The sequence below is a fragment of the Mesoplodon densirostris genome, chromosome 12 (genome assembly GCF_025265405.1).
Source record: "Mesoplodon densirostris isolate mMesDen1 chromosome 12, mMesDen1 primary haplotype, whole genome shotgun sequence".
Lineage (NCBI taxonomy): Eukaryota > Metazoa > Chordata > Mammalia > Artiodactyla > Ziphiidae > Mesoplodon > Mesoplodon densirostris.
The window spans coordinates 28,213,559-28,226,763 of record NC_082672.1 but is presented as its reverse complement, the minus strand read 5'-3'; positions in this window follow the sequence as shown (position 1 = coordinate 28,226,763).

The following is a 13,205-nucleotide window of genomic DNA, read 5'->3' as shown; positions in this document are numbered from 1 at the left end:
TTCCTTTGTACATTTAGTGTTTGGGGTTTTTTTTTTTTTTTGGTTTTTTTGGGTATGCTGGATTTTTTGAATTCTAACTTGCTGTGAATCTGAATTTTGTTGTCTTCCTTTAATAATTATTGAATTTTGTTCTCTAGAAGGTTAAGTTATTTATGAATCAGTTGACTCTATTAAGGCTTGTTATTAAGATTTGTTAGTGTAAGTTTTTTATAACCCTTACTCTAGGAAAAGAATGGCCTTCCTCCTAAAGTGTGGTGATTTTCAGATGTCAACTGCACACCAAGAGTGTCAGTGAGGCCTCTCTACTGTGGCTGGTCAAAACTCCTACAACTCCCAGCCCAAGGTACCCCTGGCATCTTCCTTCCAATTCCAGCTCCCTAGTAGCTCCACCCTGCTATACCTCACAGATCTTGCCCTGGGCATGAACAGATTAGTATTTTTCCAAAGTCTTAAAGGGACCTTCCTGCATATTTCTGTTATTTCTTCTTTATGCACTTCCCAGTTCTCTTCTCTCCAGGAGCCTCCTCCAAAATTCTAGCCACTCCATCAGCCCCAAGGAGTATCTGCCTCCTTAGCTTGGCAAGACCACTGTGTGCTGCTTTGGCTCCACCTCCCTGTGTCTATGCATATATCTGGAATAATCAAGGAGCTCTCATCATGTGATTCCTCCCTCTCAGTGACCACGGTTCTGTGCTAAGTATCTTCCAATATCCAAGAGCAGTTGCTTCACATATTTTGCCATCTTTCTATTGTTTATGGCCAGATGAGCTCATCACTATTGGTTCCTTCATTGTGGCTCGGAAGGGAAGCTACCCATTATCATTTTTTATGAATATGAAAAAAAGGCATATTAAGCCTTAAGCCTCAGACATTTTCTTCATCTTTCACATTTGATGTCATCTCTGAAACCAGAATTCCGATTTTGTTTCTTTACTGCTACTTATATATGTGCAACTATAAAGCAGAGTGAAAGTATTTGCAAGGATAGCATATGTCCTGCTAAAGTTGATATTCCTGTAGGATGCGATTCTATGTTAGAATGTATTTTATGAGGGAACTTTGAAAAATATTTGAAATTTCAATTTTATTTGAAGCAAATTTACTTTTTTATCATAGACAGTTCTTACGTATGATTAATAGAGATGACACAAAGGTGTTTGTTTAAAATAAGCATACAATATCTATGGCTTTTAAGGCATTCCATTTCTGCTTGGGCAGAGAGTAAGTACAGAGTCCTATCATGTTTGAAATATAGCATCTAACATTTTATAATGAATGAAACATTCCCAGTTAGATTATCGCTATAAGTCTGCTGTTATGTTTTAACATGGGGAATGTTTTGTTTGTGTTTATTTCCTCTGTGGTCTTATGGGAACTTTTTAAAGCTAACTGCCTTGTGTACTAATCTAAAACACTCCCCAAATTATTATTCCTAATAGGGGGGAATATGAAAGCATCAAGATATCATACCACGTTCTCGGGTCAACCACATGTGGGAGTCATTCTCCAGGGTAAATGTGCGTTCAGCTTGTAGAAAGAATCACAAATGTCTTCTCAAAATAAAAGAACTCCTCCGGCTATAATATGAGAGGATAACAATCCAAGACAATCTTTCCACTTGTGCTACCGTACGCCTCCTTTTTTTGAAAGCCTCTTACTTCAGTTTCAATTGAACATTAAGGGCAGCAGATAATGAACATTCCATGCCTTTTGATCTAACAAGCAGCCTTTCAGGAGGCTCACCTAAGGATCCAGTCTTCCGGATGTTACGTCTGTAACTCTGTCTTGTTATGACTTCCTGAATCTTGCTAAGAGAAAAAAATCTAAGATACAGCCACCTAATAAAATGTTATTACAGATTACATAAATTATACACTTAAGTAATCATGTCCTTGCTGCAAATTTCTCTATCTCTCCCTACAACCACTTTTAGGTATATTCTTTTCTCAACATGACAATAGTACATCCCTGCTGTTATGGCACAAGCCCCGTTAGAGTACTTGTGATTACTACACAGGCGGTCTTTAAGCAAAACGCGCTGTATTTTGTTTTTCTTAATATTTCAATATGCACTTTACAGTGGGAAGTAACTCCAGAAACAGAAGACCCAAGTTTAAATTCAGACTCTGCCATTTAATAGCTAAATGACCTTGAGCAAACTATTTAACCTTTCTTTGACTCACTTTATATGTTAAATGGTTATTAGGATAGTACATGCTTCACAAGAGAGTTGTGAAAATTAAAGGAACTAATTCAGGTCGCAGTACTGCCTGGCATACTGCAAGCACTCAGTAAAACTTAACATATTTCTTTTATCATCATCATTACTATTACCATTTACAAAGCTCTTTAAAATTAGATTATTTTGTCCTTACAATAGATTTTCAAGTAGATATTGTTATCCTTATTTTATAATAAGAAAACCAAACTTAGCTGTAGGTCTTCTAACTCTAAAAGGCTGTATTTTTGTCTCAGCTTTCCTCTGAATATTAAAACACTCAGACGTTTTTCATGTTGGTGATGAGCCTTTGCTAAGTGTAGCTTGGTCATCTACTTAACTTAAATAATAATTTAATAAGGATATTTTTAGTGTCAACCAAAAATTTCTTTCATAGAAGAGAGTTCAAGATTATGATGTTTTTCTACTAACAGACAATGTGGCTATATCCGTTTAGTCCCCTATAACATCCTTTACAATTAGAATATAGAACAGCTTACCATAATAGATGAAAAACAAGTTAAAGGTGTAGCACCTCAGCTGGCATATAGCATGTCAGTTCCTCTCCATGCACCTTCCTCCTTCTAAATAAAGGTATCCAAATTTTTGATTTCTTAATCTTCTGAAAAGTTATTTCTTTGATCCAAGGTTTCAACTCCCAGCTACACATGGTCCCCTCTACCAATGTGGACAATTTTCCTTTCAAACCATTTATGGCTTGACCTCTGGCAAGATAAGTCTCTCTCTAGGACTGATTTTGTGTGTTATCCATGTATGTCTCCTTAAGCATTTTTCCATTCCTATAGCAAGGCTCTACTAGTTTAACGATGTTCCAGAAGGAGATTCACCTAAATATCAGTAATTATAGTTAACTTATTAACCCATAGAAAAATAATCCCAGCACTTGAAGTTTCTTGGAATCCTTCTAGTACCGATTAGGCTGAGTCTATGATTTAGGTTACTTTCCACTTCTTTTATGAGCAACCTAGTAAAGGAAAGGCCTTTGAAGTGTGATCTGGTTGACCATTTCCTGCAAAGAGTGTCCAATCCAGTTGAAAATGTCCTGGAAACGTCTCCAGCTTCATCAGCAAGTGCTGGGGGATGACATCACTGTGGGATTTCTACCGAACTTTATGTTCTGATAAACAGTGTGGTGATGGTAGCTGCCACTGGTGAATTCTTTTTCTCTTAGGAGGAACCAGCAAAGTTCCTAATTCATTTTTAAGCTTTGTTTAAAGAGCAACAGAGGGTAAGACAGAAAGAGCTTGGGAGTGGTCAGACGCCAAGGAGGATCACCTATTAAAATCAGGGAGCGCTGAGGACAATATTTTGGTTTGGTTTCACTCCTCTTTGAGTACAACATCAGTAAAGAAATGGAGTTTCTTGGAAAATAAGCTATTTCCAACTAACCACCGCTTGTCTCCTGTTTCAGTCTCCATCCTAACACTCTGTGGTAGAATCCAGATGGCAAAGGTTATCGTGGAATGAACGCTTTTCTTAGATGAATGGGAGTATTCAGGAGGCTGATGGGGTGACATGGTGGTGGTGAAAGCTCCTCCAGTGGCAACAATAACAATGAACGAAACTAACAGGCGGTTTTGCAAGCTTTATCCCTGAACAAAAGCCAAGAGAACATATTGCTTGTCACCAAACTAGGAAGAAAAATAATACTAGAGTTTTTACGGAAATGAGCACATGAAAATTCCCTGCTTATTAAACTGTTTCCATTATGATATGTTCCCTTATGTTAAAATTTTCATAACAGAATACATACTGGATACTCCAAGTGTTGGTATTTTTATTTTTTCAAGGAAAACTACCTGAGGAATTGTTGTTTGTAGGAAGGGATTTTCATTTTCTTCAAGAAACAAGGCTGATATGGTAATAAAGATGAATAAAATATAGCTCACAATTTTATTCAGTGCCTTCAGAGAATGTTAAACTAGGTTCCAAAAGCTACACTTACTTGTAGGTTGTGAGAGCTTCAGAATTTGGAAGAGTATTATCAAACCCCAAATAACAAAAAACTAGAGTCTCTTTCTAACCTGTTCTCCATATCCCTTCCGACTACCAAAGAAAGCTTCAACCCTCCCTTATATTCTCATGCCAACCTCTAATTTCAAAACTCATTCCCTCTCCTATCCTTCCCAAGATCATCCCTAAAACAATGAAAAATAAAATGTACTGAGTCAGACTCAGCAGAATAGGCAGTTGACTGACTCTGCCTCCTGCAGTTCAACATCCATGAAATGAGCACTGGCATTAGAACTCAGTCCACGAGGGTTATTTTCACCACATGAGGTAAATCTTTCCACTGTGTAAGGTAAAATTTGAATCCAAGTTCTTCTTAGCTAACATTGTTCCTTCTAATTCCTATGTCCATTTCTTCTGCAGACTGCCACTCTCAAGACCTCTCACATCAAAGTCTTTATTTCCTCGTGTACAATTCTGGATACTGTAAGAGAAAACACAAGCCCACAGTGGTGTTTTTTTATGAGTCAGTGAGTTGCTTCTGGGTCCCAAATGGCATGGGAACCAGGGAATCATTTTGAGTTGCAGGGTTCAGTAGTGAAACTCTATAGCTTTCTTGGCCCTTACAAAAGCAGGTCACAGCTGCCTGGCTTCCTAATTTGGTTTGATGTGCTGTGAATTCCCAAGGGGATAAGTCACTCTCTTCTTCATATGTAAGTACAGGAACCATTCCAAAATAAATAAATAAATAAATCCGTCGGAGTTCAGCTGTGATTTTACATGCTGTCTACCACCCTACTATACAGATCATCTAGAGTTGACTCTCAGTAATTATTTATCGTATTGCAGAGGAAGTATATGGCATTTTCATCCTCTGAGATATATAACTTCATTGCTGTAACTATTCACTAAGATGATATCCGCAGAGGATTTCTTTTCATGCTTTAAGAGTGTTTCATGGAAAATGGATATCTTTTATAAAACACCAAATATGAAACCAAACATATATAGAGAAAATTAACATAGAAAAATTAATAACAAAATACCATAACAGAGTCTTATGCCAAGTCTACAAAATAGCATTATTATATATTTTTCTTGTTACCTACTAGGCTCACAAGGACATCATAAATCACCTTGCTTTATAAGATTTGATGAGGCAGAAAGATCTTTCCTCTTGGTCATCAATTTAAGATGCAGTATGATTTTACATGTTGTTCCATCTCAGAATTTGGCTTTGTTCTATCTCTGTGATTTCCCAGAGCCAGCCACTTCAGGTTGTTTGGGTCTATGCCAGGGGTTGTGACACAGATGCTTTTAATAAAAGGATGAAACCACCTTCTAGAAAATCTCCTTGCTTTACTAGAGCTCTCAAGAGATATCAATCCTGTTTTATTAGTGTTTATTTTTAAATGAAAGAAGGAAAAGAAACTGAAGTAGCTAACACAGTCTATGTAGCCTGCTTTGTGTTCCTTCTTTTGTTGCACAGAATAGAACATTTCTCATGAAAAAAGTTCATGCAATTCCACAACTGTATGTTGAGTGCCTACTATGTGCCAAGCTCTGCACTAGGCATGGCAGACACCAAGAAGATGTCTGACCTGTTTTGGAGGAGCTACACAGAAAAAACTGAATCAAATAATCAAAAGTAATTTATGAGATGTGTGGAGATAACTGTATAACATCATATTTGGTAGAATATTTAAAGGTATATAAAATTGAGGCTAGATGAATTTATTACATGGGAAATTACCTAATATGTGGTGAGCAAAGCTTCAGAAGCAATGAGAAAGTGGTGGATCATTTGATAAATGGTACAGTTAAAACTGACTATTTAGAAAAAAACGTAAATTATGCCAGCCTCAAGCAGAACACCAAAAAAAGTAGATTAATAGTCGATTGTACATATTAAGAACCATATAAAGTAGAAGAAAATATTGTTGTATATATGAAATGTTCTTAGAATAAGGAAGGAATTTCTAGGTATAAAAGTCATGGAGGAGAGACCAAATGTCAAATTTGACGGTATAAAAATATAGAAGTTATACACAGAAATTTTGTAAAATTAAAACAGAAATGCAAACTTGACAAAATACTTGCAAAATATGACAACAAATTAATATCCTTAATAAGTGAAGATTTTATATGAATCAACTAATATTACTAATCATGCAGTAGAAAAAATAGCAGTTAGAAATACATGGTGAATACATTAAACTTCACTAGTAATCAAAGAAATCTAATTAAGGCAACAATAATAATTTTTTGCTTATCAAATTGACAGTTTTTTAAGATACATAGTGATTAATATTACAAAGGTGCACAGTCAACCTCATTCAATTCTAGTTGACACTAAAATACATTTTCTGGAAATCTGTTCAACAGTTAGTATTAAGAAAATTTTAAAATTATAATATTATTTGATCCAATAATGCCAGTTCTAGAAAAGTGTGTTGAACAAATAATAAGACATTTATGTAAAAATACAGGGCACACGGGGCTGGGAGGAGGCAGGCAGGCTGGGGGGCTGGGGGCTATGCGCGGCCAGGAGTGCGCGGTGGACTCGGTGGCGGCGGGTAGTTAGCTGTTGTTAGTCAGTGTCAGTTGCTCGGTGGCGGCGGCTCTGATCACCAGGAAGGGTACGGAACAGCCGGCGAAGGTAGTCACTGCAGCAGCGTGTGAGCCCCTCAGGTGTCTGATTAAACTGGAACTTACGCTGTAGACATTTCTTTGTGGATTTGTCTGAAAACCTAAGACTCTACTGTCCTAGGTTAAGAACTCTTGGATTAATATATGGTGTTAGCAGAAGTCATATTGCTGTGGACTGGGGAGTGAATTTTTGTGAGGGCAAAGATGAAAGGGAGGACACCATAGGGATCTCACCAGTTCATTATCGTACCTGACCTGGTAAAAGATCCCCTAGGAAGGGGTGTTATTTGTGTGGCATTTGTATCCTGAAATGTGATGATTGGGATGTGAGGGATGGCATGTTGTAAACATTGCTATCTTCAGAAAATAAGTTAAGGAATGAGAGGCAAGGAAGAAAGGACATTCATCTTGGAAGGACCCAAAGCACTTTGAAGTTTAAAGGAATGTAATGATAGCTGCTAAACCACCTTTGTCAATGAAATGGATGAAGTACTTCAAATTTAAATGCGGTGTGTCTGACAGGGTCTTGGTGCTTTGGCCTGGTGTCAGGCCTGAGCCTCTGAGGTGAGAGAGCCAAGTTCAGGACATTGGACCACAAGAGACCTGCCAGCCCCATATAATACCAATCGACAAGAGCTCTCCCAGAGATCTCATTTCAACACTGAGATGCAGATCCACCCAACGGGCACAAACTCCAGTGCTAGACGTCCCATGCCAAGCAACTAGCAAGACAAGAACACAACCACACCCATTAGCAGAGAGGCTGCCTAAAACCATACTAAGTTCACAGACACTCCAAAACACACCACCACATGCATGCCTGCCCACCAGAAAGACAAGATCCAGCCCCACCCACCAGAACACAGACACCACTCCCCTCCACCAGGAAGCCTACACAACCCACTGAACCAACTTACCCACTGGGGGCAGACACCAAAAACAATGGGAACTACAAACCAGCAGCCTGCAAAAAGGAGAGCCCAAACACAGTAAGTTAAACAAAATGAGAAGAGAGAGAAATATGCAGCAGTTGAAGGAGCAAGGTAAAAACCCACCAGACCAAACAAATGAAGGGGAAATAGGCAGTCTACCTGAAAAATAATTCATGATAATGATAGTAAAGATGATCCAAAATCTTGGAAATAGAATGGAGAAAATAAAAGAAACGTTTAGCAAGGACCTAAAAGAACAAAAGAGCAAACAAACAATGATGAGCAACACAATAAATGAAATTTAAAATTCTCTATAAGGAATCAATAGCAGAAGAATGGATAAGTGACCTGGAAGATAAAATAGTGGAAATAACCACTGCAGAGCATAATAAAGAAAAAAGAATGAAAAGAATTGAGGACAATCTCAGAGACCTCTGGGACAATATTAACTGCACCAACATTCGAATTATAGGGGTCCCAGAAGAAGATGAGAAAAATGAGGAGTCTGAGAAAATATTTGAAGAGATAATAGTTGAAAACTTTCCTAACATGGGAAACGAAATAGTCAATCAACTCCAGGAAGGGCAGAGAGTCCCATAAGGATAAATCCAAGGAGAAAAACACCAAGCCACATGTTATGCAAACTATCAAAAATTAAATACAAAGAAAAAATATGAAAGCAGCAACAAATAACATATAACAAATACATATAAGGGAATCCCCATGAGGTTAACAGTTGATCTTTCAGGAGAAGCTCTGCAAGCTAGAAGGGAGTGGCAAGACATATTTAAAGTGATGAAAGGGAAAAACCTACAACCAAGATTGCTCTACACAGCAAGGATCTCATTCAGATTCGACGGAAAAATTAAAACTTTTACAGACAAGCAACAGCTAAGAGAATTCAGCACCACCAAACCAGCTGTACAACAAATGCTACAGAAACTTCTCTACGCAGGAAACACAAGAGAAGGAAAAGACCTACAATAACAAATCCAAAACAATTAAGAAATGGTAATAGGAACATATACATCGATAATTACCTTAAATATAAATGGATTAAATGCTCCAATCACAAGACATAGACTGGCTGAATGGATGCAAAAACAAGACCCATATATATGCTGTATACAAAATACCCACTTCAGACCTAGGGACACATACAGACTGAAAGTGAGGGGATGGAAAAAGATATTCCATGCAAATGGAAATCAAAAGAAAACTGGAGTAGCAATTCTCATATCAGTCAAAATAAAGTCTTTAAAATAAAGACTATTACAAGACAGAAAGAAGGACACTACACAATGATCAAGGGATTGATCCAAGAAAAAGATATAACAATTGTAAATATTTATGCACCCAACATAGGAGCACCTCAATACATAAGGCAAATGCTAACAGCCATAAAAGGAGAAATGACAGTAACACAGTAATAGTAGGGGACTTTAACACCCCACTTTCACCAATGGACAGATCATCCAAAGTGAAAATAAATAAGGAAACACAAGCTTTAAATGACACATTAAACAAGGTGGACTTAATTGATATTTATAGGACATTCCATCCAAAAACAGAATACACTTTCTTCTGAAGTGCTCATGGAACATTTTCCAGGATAGATCATATCCTGGGTCACAAATCAAGCCATGGTAAATTTAAGAAAATTGAAATTGTATCAAGTATCTTTTCCAACTACAATGCTATGAGACTAGATATCAATTACAGGAGGAAAAAAAACCTGTAAAAAATACAAACACATGGAGGCTAAACGATACACTACTAAATAACCAAGAGATCACTGAAAAAATCAAAGAGGAAATCAAAAAATACCTAGAAACAAATGAGAATAAAATTATGATGACTCAAAACCTATGGGATGCAGCAAAAGCAGTTCTAAGCAGGAAGTTTATAGAAATGAAATCCTACCTCAAGAAACAAGAAACATCTCAAATAAACAACCTAACCTTACACAAAGCAATTAGAGAAAGAAGAACAAACAAAACCCAAAGTTAGCAGAAGGAAAGAAATCATAAAGATCAGATCAGAAATAAATATAGAAGAAATAAAGGAAACAGTAGCAAAGATCAATAAAACTAAAAGCTGGTTCTTTTAGAAGAAAAACAAAATTGATAACCCACTAGACAGACTCATCAAGAAAAAAAAGGGAGAAGACTCAAATCAACAGAATTAGAAATGAAAATGGAGAAGCAACAACTGACACTGCAGAAATACAAAGGATCATGAGAAATTACTACAAGCAACTATATGCCAATAAAATGGACAACCTGGAAGAAATGGACAAATTCTTAGAAAGCACAACCTTCCGAGACTGAACCCAAAAGAAATAGAAAATATAAACAGACAAATCACAAGCACTGAAATTGAAACTGTGATTAAAATCTTACAACAAACAAAAGCCCAGAACCAGGTGGCTTCACAGGCAAATTCTATCAAACATTTAGAGAAGAGCTAACAGCTATCCTTCTTAAACTCTTCCAAAATATAGCGGAGGGAGGGACACTCCCAAACTCATTCTACGAGGCCACCATCACCCTGATACCAGAATCAGACAAAGATGTCACAAAAAAAGAAAATGACAGGCCAATATCACTGATGAACATAGATGCAGAAATCCTCAACAAAATACTAGCAAACAGAATCCAACAGCACATTAAAAGGATCATCCACCATGATAAAGTGGGAGTTATCCCACTAATGCAAGGATTCTTCAATACATGCAAATCAATCAATGTGATACACCATATTAACAAATTGAAGGAAAAAAACCATATGATCATCTCAATAGATGCAGAAGAAGCTTTCGACAAAATTCAACACCCATGGGCTTCCCTGGTGGCGCAGTGGTTGGGAGTCTACCTGCTAATGCAGGGGACACGGGTTCAAGCCCTGGTCTGGGAAGATCCCACATGCCGCAGAGCAACTAGGCCCGTGAGCCACAACTACTGAGCCTGCGCGTCTGGAGCCTGTGCTCCGCAACAAGAGAGGCCGCGATAGTGAGAGGCCCACGCACCGTGATGAAGGGTGGCCCCCACTTGCCACAACTAGAGAAAGCCCTCGCACAGAAATGAAGACCCAACACAGCCCTAAATAAATAAATTAATTAATTAAAAAAAAAATTCAACACCCATTTATGATATAAACACTCCAGAAAATAGGCATAGAGGGAAGTTACTTCAACATAATAAAGGCCATATATGAAAAAACCCACAGCCAACATCATTCTCAATGGTGAAAAAATGAAATCATTTCCTCAAAAATCAGGAGCAAGACAAGGGTGCCCACCCTCAGCACTATCATTCAACATAGGACTGGATGTTTTAGCCACAGCAATCAGAGAAGAAAAAGAAATAAGAGCAATCCAAATTAGAAAAGAAGAAGTAAAACTGTCACTGTTTGCAGATGACATGGTACTATATATAGAGAATCATAAAGATGCTACCAGAAAACTACTAGAGCTAATCAATGAATTGGGTAAAGTAGCAGGATACAAAATTAATGCACAGAAATCTCTTGCATTCCTATACACTAATGATGAAAACTCTGGAAGAGAAATTAAGGAAACACTCCCATTTACCATTGCAACAAAAAGAATAAAATACCTAGGAATAAACCTACCTAAGGAGACAAAAGACCTGTATGCAGAAAACTATAAGACACTGCTGAAAGAAATTACAGATGATACAAACAGGTGGAGAGACACACCATGTTCTTGGATTGGAAGAATCAACATTGTGAAATGACTATACTACCCAAAGCAATCTACAGATTCAATGCAATCCCTATCAAACTACTAGTGGCATTTTTCACAGAACTAGAACAAAAAAATTCACAATTTGTATTCAAACACAAAAGACGCTGAATAGCCAAAGCAATCTTGAGAAAGAAAAACGGAGCTGGAGGAATCAGTTCCCTGGCTTCAGACTATACTACAAAGCTACAGTAATCAAGACAGTATGATAGTGGCACAAACACAGAAATATAGATCTATGGCACAGGATAGAAAGTCCAGAGATAAACCCACGCACATATGGTCACCTTATCTTTGATAAAGGAGGCAAGAATATACAGTGGAGAAAAGACAGCCTCTTCAATAAGTGGTGCTGCGAAAACTGGACAGGTACATGTAGAAGAATGGAATTAGAACACTCCTTAACACCATACACAAAAATAAACTCAAAATGGATTAAAGACCTAAATGTAAGGCCAGACACTATCACACTCTTAAGAGGAAAACATAGGCAGAACACTCTATGACATAAATCACAGCAAGATCCATTTAGACCCACCTCCTAGAGAAATGGTATTAAAAACAACAACAAAAAAAAATGGGACCTAATGAAACTTAAAAGCTTTTGCACAGCAAAGGAAACCATAAACAATACAAAAAGACAACCCTCAGAATGGGAGAAAATAGTTTACAATGAAGCAGCTGACAAAGGAATAATCTCCAAAATTTACAAGCAGCTCATGCAACTCAATATCAAAAAAACAAAGAACCCAATCCAAAAATGGACATAAGACCTAAGTAGACATTTCTCCAAAGAAGATATTCAGATTGTCAACAAACACGTGAAAGGATGCTCAATATCACTAATCATTAGAGAAATCAAATCAAAACTACAATGAGGTATCACCTCACACCAGTCAGAATGGCCCTCATCAAAAAATCTACAAACAATAGATTGTAGAGAGGGTGTGAAGAAAAGGGAACCCTCTTTTACTGTTGGTGGGAATGTAAATTTATACAGCCACTATGGAGAACAGTATGGAGGTTCCTTAAAAAACTAAAAATAGAACTACCATATGACCCAGCAATCCCACTACTGGGCATATACCTTGAGAAAACCATAATTCAAAAAGAGTCTTGTACCAAAATGTTCATTGCAACTCTATTTACAGTGGCCAGGACATGGAAGCAACCTAAGTGTCTAGGGACAGATGAATGGATAAAGAAGATGTGGCACATATATACAATGGAATATTACTCAGCCATAAAAAGAAACACAATTGAGGTATTTGTAGTGAGGTGGATGGACCTAGAGTCTGTCATACAGAGTGGAGTCAGAAAGAGAAAAACAAATACTGTATGCTAACACATATATACGGAATGTAAAAAAAAAATTTTTAATGGTCCTGATGCACCTATGGGCAGGACAGGAATAAAGACACATATGTAGAGAATGGACTTGAGCATATGGAGGGGGGGAAGGGTAAGCTGGGATGAAGTGAGAGAGTAGCTTTGACATATCTACCCTACCAAATGTAAAATAGATAGCTAGTGCAAAGCAGCTGCATCACACGGGGAGATCAGCTCAGTGCTTTGTGACCACCTAGAGGCATGGGATGGGAGGGTGGGAGGAAGATGCATGAGGGAGGGGATATTGAGGGTATATGTATACATATAGCTGATTCTCTTT